Source organism: Vombatus ursinus, unplaced genomic scaffold, assembly GCF_900497805.2.
Source record: "Vombatus ursinus unplaced genomic scaffold, bare-nosed wombat genome assembly UNPS02015152.1, whole genome shotgun sequence".
Taxonomy (NCBI): Eukaryota; Metazoa; Chordata; class Mammalia; order Diprotodontia; family Vombatidae; genus Vombatus; species Vombatus ursinus.
The window spans coordinates 2,101,152-2,107,151 of NW_020954930.1; positions in this window are offsets into that span (position 1 = coordinate 2,101,152).

The window sequence follows — 6,000 nt, forward strand, 5'->3', positions numbered from 1 at the left end:
TGCCAAAGGTCAATGGACTCTAAGACCCCTCATCCTACTGAAGCAACTTTGTTCGTTTCTTAGTCCCTCTCTATCACTTCAGCAAGTCGCTGTACCCAAGGCTCACTTTCCTCTTCTGTAAGATAGAGACATAAGGTCTTTTCTTCATCCAAGGCGAAAGGGAAAAATAAAGCATTTACATAGCAACTACAGTGGACCAGGCACTGTCCTAAGTACTTTACAAGGGAAGAAACTGAGGCAGAGGTTAAGTGACTTGCCTGGGGTCACACAGCTTGCACTGCATCTATACCTACCTCTATAGCTAGTTCTTCCCTACCTTCTCCAACTAATTACCTAGTATAGACTGTTTTTCTCTCATCTGTGAACATGGTGTTTACCCCAAGTAAATTGAGGATTCTTTCAAGGAGCAACTATTTGTTTGCTTTTTATCTCCCCAGGGACTACCTAGCAGTATCCACGACTCAGTAGGTACTTAGTAAAAGCTTGCTGAATTTAACACAATTAATATTTACACAGTGCTTTCAAGCCCTTTGTACACATCCTCATTTGATCCTTACAACTGTGAGAGGCAGGTACCACAAGGATTATTAGCTCTTTTCTTGCTAACCACAAGTATCCCCAAGGTTTTGTCTTGGGCTGTGTTCTCTCTCCCACTTTGTGATCTCATCAGCTCCCATGGATTCAAATCATCATGTTTATGCAGATCATTCCCAGACCTCTATATCCAACCTTTGTCACACTCTCCTGTGCTTCAGTCCCACCTCATCAACTGCTGTTTGGGCATCTCAAGTCAACATACACAAAATAACTCAGCATCTAAATCATCCCCCCCAAAAATCTCTGTCCTTCCAAACATCCCTATGATTGTAGACAGCCCCACCCATGACTGAGGTTTGCAACTTGATGTCATTTTTGGTCCCTCATTTTCACTTACCTCCCACATCCAATCTATTGTCAAATCTTGTCACGTCTACCTTTGCACTATGTCTTGTGTGTGTTCCCTAGATAAGGCCATGTAAGGAGCCTTCTAATTGTTCTCCCTGCCTCAAGTCTCTCCCCACTCTGATCCAAAAGCATAACTGGTCTGACCATGTCACCCCTCCTGCTCAATGAACCCCAGTGATTCCCTATTCCATTCCAGAATCAAAAATAATAAATGCCACTGCTTGGCATTGAACATGCTTTAATAACCTGACTTCTTCATTTCTAACCTTTTTATACTTTACTTCCCTCTACACAGTTTGTAATACAGCTCCATGTACAGTTCATTGACCATGACATCTCCCGTCTCTCTACCTTTGCACTGTGTCAGCCCCTGCCTGGAATTTTCTGCTATCTCACCTTCTTTCCTACCTCTTTCCTCGAGAAATGCCTGTTGACCCACTAACAGCAAAACCAAGGCTAAGATACTGGCTTACAAATAATCCACATTTTATATAGCGCTTTCTATGTGCCAGACACTAGGCTAAGTGCTTCTAACTTGATTGCTCACAGCAACCACGCTGGGTGGTAGATGCTATAATTATCCTCATTTTAGAGATGAGAAAACTGAGGTAACAGAGGTGAAGTGACTTGCCTAGGGTATAGCCACAGCGAGTAAGGGTGTGAGACTGGATTTGAACTCAGGTCTTCCTGATACCAAACTGCTTAGGACTGTACAGCTATTGTCAAAGGCATATTTGAACTGACATGTCCCTCTATCCCAAAGCTATCCCCCTGTCTTTGTGAACCTTAAGGAGTTAGATGAGTAATTAGTCTATTCAGCCTGTCTTGACTTAACTATTTAGTCAGTCAATTTGATATCAGGGGAAGTTTCTTCTCTGTTTTGTGTATGTCTGTACTTAACTAATGTAGAAATAGACATGAAAGGTAAAAACTCTCTATGGCGTTGGACTGAGTTCTTTACAACTTGCTGGGCCAGTAAGGGAGAACCTTCAGATATAGCTTTGTTCCTTATGGCATGACCTCTAACAGTATGGTCACTTCCCTTCTACCTTCCCACCCCTGCCCCAAAAGCTTGTCATATCTCTTCTCTTAACTCTCCTTCCTCCCTAGAAAACTACATTAGAGCTGGGAGCCTTCTCCTTTCCTTCCTTATGGGCTCAGCAAAACACATTATCTGCCTCTGATTTCCTCCCTGACCCATCCATTTCCCTTATGACCAATAGCACATTTGGGCAAGCTGCTGACCAGAGCTAGATGTGTAGTGAGACACATTCTAAAGACCTTTGTGAGACGCATTAAGAGTAAGTAGTAGGGTGGTGTGGTAGAGACCAAGGTGGTCTTAAAGCCAGGAAGTCCAGGGTTCCCAGCCCACTACAGCCTCTGTGACTCTGGCCAAGCCACGCACACTTAGTACTCTAGGCAATAAAGGCAAGCATTTCTGTAGCACCTACTATGTGCCAGACACCATGTTAACCACTTTTCAAACATTAACTCATTTGAGGCAACCAAGATTCAGAATTGCAAAGCAGGGAGGTGCCCACCTGCAGAAGCTGTATCTTCACCAGTGAAATCACAGGGCTGGTTCCTAGCCATTTTTCAGCATACCTCCCCTACTAGTCAAGGATAGGACAAAAGTAAGAAGATGAGCTAGAGTTAGCAAAGCAGTCAAGCATCTCAACAGCGTGTATCATTCTCTCCTGACCCACAGAGACCCAATTTTGTCAGGAACATCAGAGTCACTTTGGTGTGGAGGAAAAAAGAGACTTGACTTGGGCGGGGGGGACTTTTTTTCCCTAAAAAAAAATTGCACGTGAGGAGAGAGAAGGAGCTGACCTGCCTTAAGGTTGCTTTTCCTTTATCCTGCCTGACTTTTGTTCTTTCTCATTCTGAAATACTGTGCTTTTGCCATCAACTCCATCTTCCCCTGAAAGAAAAGCAATACTGGTAGTTTGTGCTCAAGGCTTAAGGCTTCAAAGTTCAATGTGAGGGCTCCTCCAAAGGTAACCACTTTTAAAGTAGTACTAAGACTTAGAAATACCACCTTGGGAGGTTTTTTTTTTTTCCCTTTCATGTATACTTGATTTTGTAGCAGCAAAACTTGGGTAACTTTTGGAAAAATACTAGTTGCTCACATCTAAAATGCATTAAGGTTCACAAAGTTATATCCATACCATGTTGCTCTAAGCCTCCTCACAACTCCAATGTGAGGTAGCTGTTAGGAGTCCCACCACCCCCACTTTTACAGATGGCTTCACACTAGAATGACCAGGACACAGCTTTTAAATAAAATTTTAAGTCATTTCTCTAATCTTACTGTAATTTCGCCTCTGTAATGGCACTTTAAATACAAATAATTACAAGCTGATATAATTTTACTGTGAAATAGAAATGTTCATACTACTTTCATTAGTGCGGAAGCTACACTGGGTGAATTGTGGCCACTTTGCCCTTCAAGGGAGCAGGGGTTGGGTTCTAAGTGTCTTGCCTTGGGTCAGAGTTAGTAAGCATCTAATCCTGATTCAAATCCTGATTCAAAGCTAGGTGTCTGGACCCAACAACCGGGACTTTGTCTAATATCTCAAGCTGCCTCTCAAAATCGACAGGAGCTAATAACTTTTTAAAAATGAACAATTCTGAAAGTCATAAGAATGCCCATCAATGCAAAGATCTGATATGATTACAGAGGATCCGTGATGAACAATGCTCTTCCTGCCTCCTGACAGTGAGGGGATATCAGGATTCAGTATGTAGAATGAGACATATTTGAGGACATAGCCAATATGGGATTTTGTTTGACTATGCTTTGTTGTTAAGAATTTTGTTTTCCTTTTTTTATTTTTGGAGCAGGGAGAAGATGTGGGAAGAAGGGAAAATAAATGTCCAATTGAAAAAAATTAATTTTAAAATTCAAATTAAAAAATACAGGGGAACTAAGAATACCATCTACTTTGCCAATATTTTTTGCTTCAAAGATTATTGCTTTCCAAATGAATATACCCTCTAACACAAGAAAATTGTCTGGCCAAAATGTAAATGTCTCCATGCTAATACTGATATAAAACCACTCTGAATTTAGATATGCTGGTACATGCACAACATTTAGATCAATCCTCAAAGCCTTTCCAACTGTCCTATTCCAACCGTGGGGGGGGGGGTGAGGCAGGGACAAAGGAAAGTTATGATTCCCCACATCAACAGCTTGAATATCCAATGGCTCAACTTTTAGGTAAGCGATGGGGCAGGTCTGCTACTCCCAAGTAGGAAATGGCAGTATCCATCATACTCATTGAAACCCATCAGTGCAGAAATGCGGATTCCCTTGTACAAATAACACAATCATGTTGCCATCACTATTAGATTAAAATGCCTTTTGTGTTTCCCCAAATCATCACTGCAGATGTATAAGAAGTCTCTTTTTTGTTTGCTTTTTTGCACACTGCTCCCATGAGGCCAAACCAACAAAAGTGTGTCATTGACATGGGAGAAAGCACATACACATTGAACTGAATCTAAAGTTAAAAGGTGTTTTTTACAGGAAAAATCCAACCAAACAAATTCAGAAAGAGGTAATTTATGCAACAATGTGGTTAAAGTAAATGATAAAACTAATCATAATTCTGTCCTTGTTTTACTCCCTCCAAAAGCATTTGTCAATGCTAAATTGCTTGTCCACTATATCATCTTAATAAATACTTTATCAGTTTTCAAGCTGGAAGGGACCTCAGAGGTCAGAGTTCAGCACTCTTCATTGTTTTTGTTTTTATTTTTTTTTCAGCCAAATACAAGATTTATTAGACCATTGATGGAAGGTGGTCGAGATTTTACGAATCCGCCATGTTGGCCAGACTCTTAAGGAATCTAAGCATTTGTATCGCTAATGCAAGGGGGCCAGATTTTAAGAATCTGAGCACCTTAATGGTGGCCAAGATGGGCCTTATATACAGAAAGACTGTGGGAGGGATCTAGGAATGGCCAAGTAGTCTGGGATGACTGGATGAGGGGTCTAAGGAGGATCTATTTGGGAGTGGCCAGTAAGCTGGGATGACTGTGAGGAACCTAGACCACGTGGCCAACACCCTTCATTTTAGAGAGGAGGAAGCCAAGTCCTAGAGAAGAGTAGTGTCCGAGGTCATACCGGGAGTGATTGAGCTAGGATTTGACCCCACATACTCACTCTGTTTCATGTTCTTCCCTCCTATTCATAGGACCATATTACTTCCTTTCAGAAGAATGGGTGAAGCAGACAGCTTAGAATGCCCATTTTTTTTTTTTTACTGCATTGGCTTTTGTAAATTAAATTTCATTTAACAGCAATCTATTTTCTCTCTCTCACCTTCTCTATCCCATTGGGAGAAAAAGAAAAATGAAATCCTTGCTACAAATATGCATAGTCAAGGAAAATAAATCTCCTCATTAGCCACGTCCCCAAAATATGTCTCATGCTGCACCCTGACTTCACCTCCCTGTCAGGAGGTGAGGAACATGCCTCATTCTTGGTCCTTGGACACCACACTGATCAGAGCTCTTATGCTTTCCAAAATAATCTGTTTTGACACAGTTGTTGTTATTGTAGAAATTGTTCTCCCAGTTCTCATTTCATTCTTTCTTATAGCCTATTCATCTTAGAGCCTAAACTGTTCTCATCTGATCATTTCCCTCTGCATCTGTTCAAACAGGTTTTTCCATGTCTCTTTGATATCTTTTCCACATTTCTTACAGCATAATAGTATTCCATTCCATTCATATACTCTAATTTGTTCAGCCATTCCCCAATTCATGAGTATCCCCTCCGTTTTCAGTTTTGCCACTACAAAAGGAGCCACTCTCATTATTTGGCCTCTTTAGTAGTGGGATAACTCAGGCAAAGGGCATGTACTCTTTGGTCACCTTGTATATCATTTCAAATGGCTTTCCTGAATATGGAGAGGCCAATTCATAGCTCCACTAAGAGCCCACAAAAGTGCGCATTTTTATCATAACAACTACTCCGACGTTTGTCATTCTCTTTTCTCTCTCTCTCTCTCTCTCTCTCTCTCTCTCTCTCTCTCTCTCTCT